This window comes from Ictidomys tridecemlineatus, chromosome 2 (assembly GCF_052094955.1).
Source record: "Ictidomys tridecemlineatus isolate mIctTri1 chromosome 2, mIctTri1.hap1, whole genome shotgun sequence".
Taxonomy (NCBI): Eukaryota; Metazoa; Chordata; class Mammalia; order Rodentia; family Sciuridae; genus Ictidomys; species Ictidomys tridecemlineatus.
The window spans coordinates 229,715,815-229,728,272 of NC_135478.1; the positions used below are offsets into that span (position 1 = coordinate 229,715,815).

Sequence of the window (12,458 nt, forward strand, 5' to 3'; positions counted from 1 at the left end):
CCCCCCCCCCCAGCGCTCAGGCTTGTGATTTTCATAGAAGAAACAGGAAAACCCTGTGGGTGAGCCCAGCCTCCTCGCCCTGCCTTCCAGGAGTGGTGCCATGGAAACCAAGGGCCTCGGGTACCATGGCAACGGAGCTGCAGGTCAGAGGCAGGTGTGTCCCCCAGGGAGAGCACTCGGGCTGCGTCCGCGGTCTCCCCCGCACCCGCCTCAGTGGGCGACCGCAGGGCAGCGGGTGGGTACCAGAAGCGAGTCCCCCAAGCTCTCTTCCCTCCCCATGGGTGGTCTCTGGGAGCAGCCCCAGGTGGAAATGGCAGCGTCTGGTGATGTCTTAGTGCGGTGGCTCTCAGGGAGGAAACTTGCTGCTGATTCTGAAGAATCCTAACCACACAGTACGCTGGCCAGGAGGCGAACACTCCGGAGTCACCAGCCGCTTCTGTCCTCCCTCCCCAGCACTGGTGTGGCCCGGGGGAGGACTGAGTGGCTGGAAGACACAGAGAGAAGCCCCTCAGCTCTGCTCCTGCGGTCAGTCGTGTCCACAGGAGGAGCCAGCCGTGCTGCTGCCCAGGAGGGAGTCTCCGTGGAGCTGACCGCAGGATCTGCGGGGCTCTGTCCCCTCTGCCGGGGTCCCCACCACACCACATGGCTTCATGGTTTCTCCTGAGTGGGGAGTTCCCTGGTGGGATCCAGGATGGCCCTCTGACACCCCACAGGGAGATGAACCAGAGTCCCGTCCACTCCTGGGCAGAGTCTCACCCAACAAGCAACTTGTGAAAGGACGTCTTGCCCGTTGCCCTGTCAGTAACCCTGCCCAGCCGCCCCGGAGCTTCAGTCAGCGCTGAGGACATGTCTATAGGTGCCATGTGACACCTCCACACACCCTGACCTTCTCACTCCTTCCTGGTCAGCTCGCTTCCCTGGGGCGGCGTGAGGATCTGGGAAGGGAGGGCCCGCTCTGCCCTGGTGTTGCAGGAAGAGTCAGGAAGAAGCCTGCCCCGCAGTGGGGCCTTTCCCTCCCTGGGAAAACCGAGCAAGGCCACTGGGCCTCAGGAGGCAAAGGCCTCGTCCATGGCCAGTCTTCCCACGAACAGGCGTGGCTAGCGCTGGCACTCACACAGCTGCTGATGTCTCCTGATCCTCTGGTGTCCCCCTCCATGCCCACTGTCCCCCAGTCCCTGTGCTGCCTCAAGTCCCTCACTGAGCTTCTGAGTCTGGGTGCTGTCAATGTCCACTGATGGCCACGTCCTCTCTACTGACACCTCTTCACATCCAGACACTCAGCCTCACATCTGTCACACACTCGTCTGCCCTCCCTGGCACCTGACAGTCACCCAGAGAAGCCCGTGTTCCTGCCTGTTCGTGGGATCCGAGGTTGTGTCGGGACCTGCAGGGTGACCCCCACCATGCTGGAACACAGGCCTGCCCACGGACACCCACGACAAGGGCTGCCCCCACAGGCCACGTCCAGGCTTCTCACCCAGACCCAAGCTCTGCTCCCAGCCCTACGCAGCAGCCTCTGCACACAGGTCTCCCCGCCTCGGGTGCTGTAGGATGCATAGAGTCAGGCCCAGGAGGGCTGCGGCTAGCTCAGAGCTTCCAGCGGGGACCGAGGGCTCTCCTCGTGCAGAGACCCTGCAGCTTTCTCTATTTCAGATCCGTGGGGTCAGAAGATGCTCTGGGAACACTTTATCAGCTCTTGGGCCACAGTTGGTGACTTGAGATGGCAGGTGAGTCAGCACGGATCAAGGTGGACACGGTGCCCAGGGCCGAGGGCATGCTACTGTCTGGTACCAGCTGTCAAAGTCCTGGCCAGAGGGAGGGAGGGAGCTGTCCAAGGTCAGGGCTGACTGACGGCTGAGCTCGCAGGGTGGGGGCCGCTACTTGAGTGACAGCTTGGAGACAGGGGAGAACAGGGTCTTCACCAGGTGGCTCAGGAGCAGTGTGTGACTCCTGGGTGGGGCCAGGGCCTGGCTGAGAGCCACTTCTCCCCACTCACCTCTGTGGCAGGACTCCGCCAGGTGCCCCTGGTCACAGAGGGCTCGGCTGCAAAACAGGAAGTGGCTCTGGTGGGAGAGTGGCCTGGTCCCACCCCCGGGCGGCAGGGACAGCATCTCTAGCCCCAGGCCCTGCACGCTGAGCCTCTGCCTGTTGAGTGCTCTTGGTACCACCAGCTGGGCTCCTGACACTTCTCTTTTCAGCTGGACTGTTGGTGGCATACGATTCAAAATGTCCACTTCCCAGAAACTCTGCTTCTTTCAAATTGGGTGGTGGGTGAAGGGTCCACTCTCGCTCACCTCCTCGCCCACCCTCATGTCCAGATGGGGCCAAGACAATTCTAGGAGGCCTCTGGGATGGCATTTCTGGTCGTGGGCTTTGGTGAGAAATCCTGGCAATGGGGAGCAGGTGCACACAGACACCCAGAGCTTGTCTCTAGCGGGGAATTCCCATCCTCAAAATCACCGTGCGGCAGACGTGGCTGCACCACGTCCAGCTAACGTGGCTTGTTTTCATTCAGATGGGGCAGTGGGAGGTGGGTTGCAGTTGGTTTGGGGCAGTGCAGGAAAGAGAATGATTTAAACCCTGGTGACGGGCTGGGTGACCTTGGGCAGGCCCCGGCCTCTGGGCCAGTCTTTCTCATTTGGAAATCAGGACAGGAATACCTGCCCAACGACCTCTTGGCATGGGGAAGGACGGGAGAGGACAGGAGAGGACACAGAGCAGCTGTCGGGGACAGGGCTCATGCCAGGCGATCTAATAAGGGCGTCATCTCCAGTCAGGCTGAGCTGGCTTCCTAGGGCAGCCCTGGGGACGGGTTGGCCACTAGGCAGAGGTGGGACTGGCCAGAGCTCGGTGTTGCTAGGACAGCAGGGAAACCCTCTCCAATTTGCAGCCAGAGATGGAATGATGAGAAGAGGGACCGGTCTGGTGGCTGCGCGAATGGAGCCTGCTCTCACGTGAGCGGATCGACAGGGGAGACCACGTTTTCCACGTCGGCAAGAGCTGCAGGAGCTGGTGCACTGTGGGAAAGCGGGCACTTGGAGGGTGGTGGGAAAGGGGCCTCTCCCCCTCTGCCCTCCACCCCCGTGTCCCGCGCCTCATCTGCGGAGACACAGCCTGTGGAGCTCTTGCTTTTGCTCCATGCTCTCTCTCAAAATGAAGCTGTCCTTGGGGTTGGTGACGTGAGCCGGCCAGGATTGGGTTAAGAAGGGACCCTCCCGTCAAGCTGGAGCCAGGACCAGGGGTGAGGACTCCCAAGGGGCAGGAGTGGGCTGATAGAGGACAGGGAGAGAGGAGAGAAGCCAAGACCAACGGGAAGAGCCACGGGTGGGCAGGGGACATGGAGAGGGAGAAGAGAAAGACAGGTTTGAAAGTTCACTGGGACGCAGGAGGCCCTCACGCCAGACCCCTTCCAGGCCCCAGGCCGCCCCACTTGGGGCTGCTGCAGTTTGGCTTCACCTTCATGGTCTCCCTCGGAGGTGTCTCCTGGAGGGTCATCTCCCCAGCTGGGGACTTGGGTCTGGGGGTCCCCCATTTTCAGCCCAAGTCTGGCCCTGAGATTACACAGTAAATGTGACCTGGGGCCACCAGCAGCGGCTCAGCCCCGCAGAGCAGGTGCAGGGTGGGAGTCCAAAGTGCTGGGCAGGAGCAAGGGGCCTGGGGTGGGAGAGCTGGCCCCTGTGGGCCCAGGAGAGTTAGAAGTCAGACCACAGCGAGTGTCTTGGTGCCCAGGGTGGGAGCCTGTGTCTCCGTCCTCCTGGATTCAAGGTACAGAGACCCCTGGCCTCCAAGCTGCCTTCTAGATATTTCCGCACAGGCATCGGGGCCGAGGGTTGGAGCCCCTGCGCCCCCACACATTGTAGGCATGGGGAGAGGTGCCCACTTGCTCTCAGATGGTCTTCCTTAGAGCTCTGCAGCTGGGAGATGGTGACAAGCCAAAGCATACTCATTTTTAAGCAATAGTAGCTATTAATGATGATTAATGACAAACTTTTCCTGTTCAGGTTTGGGGAAAGGAATCGTTTTTATTCTTTGCATCCGTTCAACATTGTGAACAAAATTGTCCCACCAATCTCCAGATCTATTAGATTCCAAATGACTGTTTGCCCGTTGGTGGTTTGCAGGTTGGGAAAACACCCCTTCTGGCCAGGTTCTCGGGCTAGCTCACCCAGGCGGCTCAGCTCACCAAGATGGGAGTTTTATGTTTGACGTTTACCTTTAAGAAGTCCTCAGATGAGATGGAGAAATGACTAAATATAGAAACAAACAGAAATGAAACAGTTCAGCGCTCTCTCAGCGTCAGAGGTATCTGTGCCTGGGTAGCCCAAGCCTGACTCCTGTGTAAACAGCTCCTGGGGCTCACGGGGGGGAGGGGGGGGGTTTCTATTCCCGCTGCCTCAAGGAGGGTGCTGTGGGACAGCCTGCAGCGCAGTGTTCACGCAGGTCGCAGGTCGCCAGCCTTTTCCACAGGAAAACTGGTCCTAGGAGGGTTTAGCACCTCGGATAATGATGATGATTTTGATGGACTTAAATTTAGATTCTGAGCACGAGGCCTGTGTTGAGTAGCTGCCCAGTGACCTATTGGTGCAGGCACGGAGGGCCCTGGCACGTCACCTGCCCCCGCCCTCCCCACCACACTCCTCCCCTTTCCTTCTGCAGCCCACGTGCCCAGTGGCTGGCTTCACACCCCACAGAGGCTGCCCCCGTCTCGGGGGCTTTCCGCATTTCCAGAAACCAGTGCACAGGGCTGAAGGTTCATCACCAGCACTTGGACACCCTAACACGAGCGTGCCTCCCTGGGTGCCCAGCTGGGGCCCGCAGTGGTCTCCTGCTCAACTCCAGGTTTCAATAGCAGATGAGGAGAGACCATGCTGCCCAGGAAACCCACCCGGGGAACAGGAGCAGCACCCAGGAAACTGGACTCCAGCAGGTCCTCTGTGCTCAGGATGCATGGGCCGGCGCTGCTCAGAGTCCGCACAACGCCTCCGAGGAAGACCCTGACAGCCGCACTCTCCTCACTCTCCACCACCTGATGGGGACAGCCATGGCCGCTGCCTCCAAGCCCGAGCCCCGAGCTGGCACAGCCCCCACTGCAGGGAGCTGAAGGTGCGTCGCCACCTCGCACTTCAGAAGACAAGCACACTGACCGCCTGTGCCTACAACCCAGACGGCTCCCAGGAACTCGGGGGCCAGGATGCTGATCCAGGGAGTGGGAACAGTCAGCCAGGCACCCAGGGCCTGGCCCTCACACTGCATGGCTCACCTCACCCAAGGACACCCCAAGGATGCCCAGCAGGTGTTCCCAGGGCCAGGGGGCACCCCCATCAAGGAGGGGAGCTTCCTGGGGTTGGCCCGTCTGGAGCCTGCCTGTTCCAACTCAGTGGGCAGCTGCCGCCCACCACAGACGTCCCAGTGCCCCGGTCTTGGTGGGGAGCTACTTTGCTGAGCGTGGGCTCTGCGTGCTGGGCGTGCTAGTCACTGCTGGTGCTTGGCGTTTGGGTAAGATGCATCAGACGTGTCGTTTTGCTTTGAGCTTCTCTGTTTTCAAGGTGGGAACTAAGATCGTCTTTTAATTCTGGAGAGTTTGCAGCCATTCATTCCGCAAATGCGGCTTCTCCACCGTTTGTTCTTCTCTTTCCGATCTCCCCTTTGGCCTTGCCCACGGTGCTCTCCTGGGTCCACCCGCCGTGTCTGTGGGTCTCTGTTCTGACTGACGCCCCTGCATCCTCTGACCTCCTCCTGGTGCTGCAGAATTCCAGCTGTGGTGTGATTTCTTGGTGGTTATATGGCATATCTCCAAGATTTCTTCCCGACCTCTTTCTCGCCTACCTGTTCCTACCTCGTCTCACCTGTCATGCGTGACGGACACCAGGACTTCTGTTTTTTCTGGGGTCGGTTTTATTTGGGCTCAGGTGGAGGGAGGTGCTCTTTTCGCCCTCTGTACCCCTCCTCATCTCTGTGCCTTTCTGGTTGCCCCCATCCAGGCTCCTTGGGTCCCTAGTTCAGAACCAGCTCATGGAAGGGCAGTTTAGAGCTCCTGCCCTGGGTGGCACTGAGGACACCCCAAAATTATTGCCAGCAGTGTCAGGGGCTCGCCCCAGTTTCTGACCCACCATGGCCTGCGTTTCCTCTCTCCCTCCACCTGCAGCTTCCTGCACCAGTGCCCACGGGGTGCACAGCAGGAGCTTGGTTTGGGCCCTGAGCACTAGCCCCAGGCCCGTGCTTTTAGGGGGACCCCAGGTGTGGCCCATGACTGCACGGAGCCAGCGCACCTTGGCTGCAGTGCTGTGCTGGGCAGCCTCCATCTTAATGAAAGCCTCTGCTGGACACCCTGGGGTTCCTGTGCAGATGACGTGGTGCCGTCCCGGGTGCCCTGTACCCAGCTTCGTGACTTCATACAGAGCTGGAACCCAAGACGACTCATGACCCAGAGCAGCTACATCACAACAAGGGTCCCTGGGCTGACCTTCAGAGCTGAACTGCATGCTGACCGCCACCTTCTGCTCCCCTGGCGAGGGCTCACCTGATCTGCTCCTGCTGGAATCCATCATGAAGAGGTGTGACCAAGGGCATCAGACAGAGCAGCCATGTCACGGGGTCCGCACCTCCATGCAGCATCTTTCCCTAAGACTCATCGGATCCTGGTGTGTGAACAGCGGGCTCCTCTCCACGGCAGCGACCCACGGTCTGGATGGAGTGGGTTTATCCACTCACCTACTGAAGTTCCTCTGGGTCACTTCCCCTTGGGACCGTAATGAATAAAGCTGCCGTAAATGTCTGTGTACAAGGTTTATGTGCACAGACGTGGTCACTTCCCTGTGATAAAGACCAGAGGTACCATTACTGGGTTCCAGGGTGGCCACGTGATCAGTTCTGTAAGAAACTTCCAACTGTTTCCAAGTGGCTGAACAGCTTCCCCTTCCGTCAGCAGCGCAGGAGTGAGCCATCTTCTGGTGTCCTTCCAGCGCCCTTCTCAGTCCTGTTCTAATGGCGCGAGGTGGCTTAGCTTGCATTCCCTGATGGCCAGCGGCGCTGGGCATCCTCGCAATGACCTGTCTGCCAACAGTGCGTCCTGCTCAGTGAGACGTCTCTTCATTCCCTTCACCCATTTTCTATTGTTTTTATTATGTGTTTACACACCCACACCCTCACACACCTACACACCCACACCCACCCCCCCCCACACACTCACACACACACCCACACACACACACACACTCACACCCACACACCCACACCCACACACACCCACACACTCACACCCACACACACCCACACACTCACACCCACACACCCACACACCCACACACTCACACACCCACACACACACACACACCCCACACACACCCCCACACCCACACCCACACACACACTCACACACACACACACACACCCACGCCCCCACACACACCCACCGACACCCACACACCCACCCCCCCACACACACACTTACACCCACACACTCACACACACACATTCACACCCACACACTCACACACACACACACACTCACACCCACACACACCCACACCCACCCACACCCCCACACTCACACCCCCCCACACACACACACCCCACACACACACACCCACACCCACCCCCCCACCCCCCCCCACACACTTTCTGATGTGAGTCCTTTTTCAGATGTGGTTTGCGAGTATCTTCTCCTGTGTGAAGACGGTCCTTTCTTCTTCTTGCCAGGGTTGTCCTTTCCATGAAGTCTGGTTCATCGGTGTTTTTCCTCTCTGGATCGTGCTCTTGGTGTGACGTGTAGTAGCCCTTGCTTGCCGAGGCTGACCTCCTGAAGCCATTTAATAATTTTTTCTAAAGTTTTCTGGTTTTGCAGTTTGACTTTTAAGTCCTCAATGCCTTTGCCTTGGACATGAGCACCGCGTTGAAGTGGTCCCGGCTCCGTGTGTGGGGACGTCCTCTTTCCTCCATTCAGCTGCCTTTGCCCCTTCCCAAGGACCAGCTGGGATGTCCTGTGGGCCTGCTTCTGGGCTCTCGTCCTGTTTCATTGGTCCGTGTCTCTCTCTCCAAGAGCCACCTGTCCTTGGTTACCAGCTAGATAAATCTTGAGATCAGCAGCCCAATTCTTCCCACTTTAGTCTGCTTCAAAATTGTTTCAGCTAGTCTACCTCATTTGCATTTCTATTTAAGTTTAGAATAATTTGTATCTACAAAAAAAGTGTAAAGCCTTCTCTCTGTATGGGGAACTGACGTCCTTTCCATCCCAAGTCCTGCTGCCCAGGAAGATGGTCTGCCTGCCGTTTCTGTCTTGCTCACCCTGTGCTGTGATAGCGAGTACCTGAGGACCGCGTAAATTAAAGGAATAGAGATGCCTTTAGCTGGGTTCTGGAGGGTGGGAAGTCCAGGTCAAGGGGCTGTCTCAGCCCATGGTGGAAGGGGACAGAGCCAAAGGTCACACGTGGAGAGGGGGGCTGACCCTGCTTTTAAACCAAACCCACTGTACAACCCAGATCTTGAATGTCCCCCAAGGCACATGTGCCAAAGGCTGAAGAGACCACGTGGCACTACCCAGAGGTGGCAGAACCTGCAGTGGTGGGCCTCGTGGGAGGGGGTCAGGTGGTGAGATGTGGGGACTCTGGCTCCGTCTCCCTTTCCTGTTGGGTCCCGGCTGCTGTGAGGGGAACGGCCTCCTCTGTCAACTGCTCCCTCTGTGATGTACTGTGTGGCCACAGGCCCAAAGCAATGAGGCCAGGTGATTATGGGGCAAAACCGCTGAAACCAAGACAGAAGCAGCCTTTCTTCCTTACAGTGAGTTATCTGAGGCTTTTTGCCCCAGCCACAGGAAATGGACAGCAGAGCCTGCCTGGACTGATGGCCTCTAAGGTGCTGTCTCCCAGCACAGTCGCACTGGACACACTTCCCAGCACACAGACTCTGGGGCACACACGGGAGCTGTCGGACCACACAAGTGCTGCACGTTTGGATAGATTTACTCATAAGTGACTCTGTGGACAGTTGTGACACTATATTTTAATATTGGTATCTATGCATTCATTACTACTATATAATTTATTTTGACTGTTTATCTTGTATTCTGTGAACTCACTGAACTCACTAGTTCTAGAGGGTTTTTGGCAGGTTTGGAAAAGATTTCATGCACATGAACATGCCATCAGTAAACAGGCATTACCTGACCTCTTCCTTTCCAATCTGTTTTCCTTTAATTTCCTTCCCTGGCATACTGTAATGGCCACACTTCCAGCACTATTCTGAATAAGGGTGGTGAACACAGACATGCTTAGTTGCATTAGATTTTAGGAGGAATACAGCCAGTCTTTTACCATTAAATAGAATATTAGCTGTAGATATTTGCAGACACCCTTTATCAAATTGAGGAAGTTCTCTATTCCTACCAGGAGTAGGTACTGAATTTTTTCAAATAATTTCCTCCATCAAGTAAAATGTTCATGTGAATTTTCTTCAACCTGTTAACACGTTAGGATTACAATGACTGATTTTTAAATATTGAACCATCCTTGCATTCCTGGGATGTATCCAGGTGGCCACAGAATATAATTTTTCATAAATACACTATTTGCAAATGTTTTAGGGTAGTTTTGCCTATATTTCATGCTTTTAGTGATTGAAATTGACTATCTTTTCAGGTCGTCTCTTTCTACTTTTATCTATAATTGCTCCACATTTAGATCACAGAAAGGTATCTCAAAGGTAAAGGCATCAAGAGTGAAGGCTACAGTACTTCATCTTTAGAAATTAAGGAGATGAAATACTTTGATAGAAATATAAAGCCACAGTAGTGTGAAATTCTGTTGAGCGTGAACTGTTGGTGCCCCATCCATTCCTCCTCAGACTTGCAACTGCAGTGCCTCCCACTCCCACTCCAAATGCCAGCTCTTGGGTCTCTTTCTGAACGCTTTCTTTGATGGCAGAATCCCACCCTACCAGTGCACATGGCAGAGCAGAAGTGCCCAGGGAGCCACTTGCAGCCCGTGCCTGCAGAAGTTGGAGACGTGCCCTAGCCCACCTCCACAGGGTTCTCTGGAGTTGCCCTGCAGAATCAACTCCCACTTGTCCACACGATTGTCTGCTCAATAGGAATCCTTCATGGCTGCCTCCTTCCAGTAGTATTTCCTGGGATCCATTTCCAAATAAATAGCTTCACAGAAAGTCCTCACTTAGTGCCCTTTTAAAGAGAAACTCAAATTAAGATTAACAAAAAGTGAGCCTAGCTCAACCAAGGAAGGTGTTTTTGCTTGAAGATAAAGACCTTTACCCACATAGGTAGCTCTTAGTTCCTAGACTGAGATGTGTTCAGCACAGAGGAGGCAGAGCACTGTGGTCAAAATTAGACTGTAGTCAGTTTTTATTTTTTTATTGACATTTATTCTTCAAAATTAGAGTGTAAATAAAAGTCAAAATCCACGTTCTTGAAGGTTTTGCTTAATTAGAGGTTAAAGTATAAAATGTCTTATACAAGCTATATTCTTCATTTTGCATGGATGTGGTTATGTCCTAAAATCACTGAAGACAGTATTTTAAAAATATTAACCAGATGTCATTTATTTTTTATTTTTTCTGTTTTTTGTATGACAAGACTGTAGTCAGTTTTGCATCCAATCTCACTGCCGCCTACTGATGGCTGTTGAGCAAGTCACTCTTCTCTGCCCCAGTTTCCTCAACATGAGCACAGCGACAGTGCTCACCTGTGGGACTTCCCCAGGATTCCACAAGGGCAGGTGGGGACCTGGCACAGCTGGATCTAGCTTCGGCATGTGCTAATGCTTAGGAAAAGATGGCGATCATTTTTTATGCTCAGAAAACTTACTTGAAAGAATGAAATGAAACTTACGGAGAGGCCTCACGGTGGCCAGCCTTACAGTCACAAGTTCTGGAGGATGAGAAGTCCAAAATCAAGGTGCCAGCCACTTGGTGTTTGGTGAGGACCCATTTTCTTATTTACAGATGACCACCTTCAAATCCTCATGTGGTAGAAGAGACTCTAACAACTGGAAAGGTGACTCTTACAGAAAAGGACCCTGAATTATCTTCAAAACCAAAGAAAGAAACTACCCCATCTAAGAATACCAGGGAGCCAACAGGTATAACGTGGAGTTCCAGCGGAAGTGATCCGTCAGATGAAGACAAAACACTTCCTAAATCGCAGGGGGAGAATGATCACGGCTCTGTGATAGACAGGCTCCATAACAGGGATATTTTATGGCCCGTGCAGGTGAATCACAGTTTATTGACTGGGAGATCCACAGTGACAGGGAAGGTGCTGGTGAGTGTAATGAATGGGCAGATGGGAAGGGTGCCATCTCAGACGGGGCTGCTGGTGCAAGTGGTCATTCTTTGACAAGTGACGAGAGACTATCTGAGCTTCCTAACCCAATTCCTGCAGAAATTTTGGAGTATTCATCAGCAACAAAGAAGATGACTCAGAAAATGTCCTACTCATTGCTTCAGAACCCCCTCACAAGCACCGCATGGAATAGGGTTCGGATGCCAGACAAGTTCTGGACAGCTGAGCAACACAAGAGTGAAACCCCAGAGTGTCTGCGTACACCCCAAAGCCGACAGCCAAGGTTCCCAGGACTCAGAAAGCTCATCAAAGAACCGAGAGAGATCTGCCATTTCTTTGTGGAGACACGATTGTGTTTCTTACCCAAAGGCAGTTTCAGGTGGAAAACCTGGTGCATTAACTGTGAGAATTCTAGAGCTTCACGAGGAATGCACCGTGCGGGTTGCCATGTGTGGACAGTCAGTGGGGTCGACCGCTGCGGTGTGGCTGCTGGGCCAGCCTGAGAGTTCTCTTACTCGGGAGACTGCAGGTTACCTCAGGGGGTGTCCCCAGGAGGCTACCCACATCTTTCCTCCCTGGCAAAAACTTATTATCCCAAATGGAGTTTGCCCTGTTATTCTGAATACTCATTTCTGTCAGAAAGAAGGTGCAGAAACAGCTCACAAACTATATGTCATGACATGCTCCTTCCAAGAGGAAACATCACTTTGGCCCAGATGTTTAATATCAAGGATCTATCCAGTAATTCACCTGAAAGCCACATGTGTCTAGTGACCTGGCCACCACAGGCACAGACTGGACCCACCGGCCCGAAAAGGCAAAGCAGCGCTTCACAGCTGAATCCCCCCTTAGGGACTCTCTCCTGGACGGGGTGGAAAGCCAGGAGCTGCCCATGGTCAGGAGTGGGGTCCAAGTAGAGGTGCAGAGAGTTCACCCACTGCCTGGCAGAGGCGGCCTCGGAGCCAGCAGGAGAGCAGCTCAGGGCACGCAGACCTACCTCGGCCCCAGTACAGCTCTGGAGTGGGCTCTGCAGAGACACCAGCAGGGAGAAGAGCCACAGGAGACCGCACGTGGCCTGGCACTATCTGCAGGGTGGCCAAATGAAGCCACAGCCTCTGTGGCCAAGAAGTCAAAGAGCACGAGATGAAGTCTGACCTAAGGTTCTGGA

At 54.7% G+C, this 12,458-nt stretch overlaps 1 pseudogene; it reads left to right on the forward strand.

Annotated features, from left to right (window-relative positions):
* Positions 1-7,016: 7,016 nt before the first annotated feature.
* Positions 7,017-12,437, forward strand: LOC101957969 (DNA repair-scaffolding protein pseudogene; annotated as a pseudogene).
* Positions 12,438-12,458: the final 21 nt, after the last annotated feature.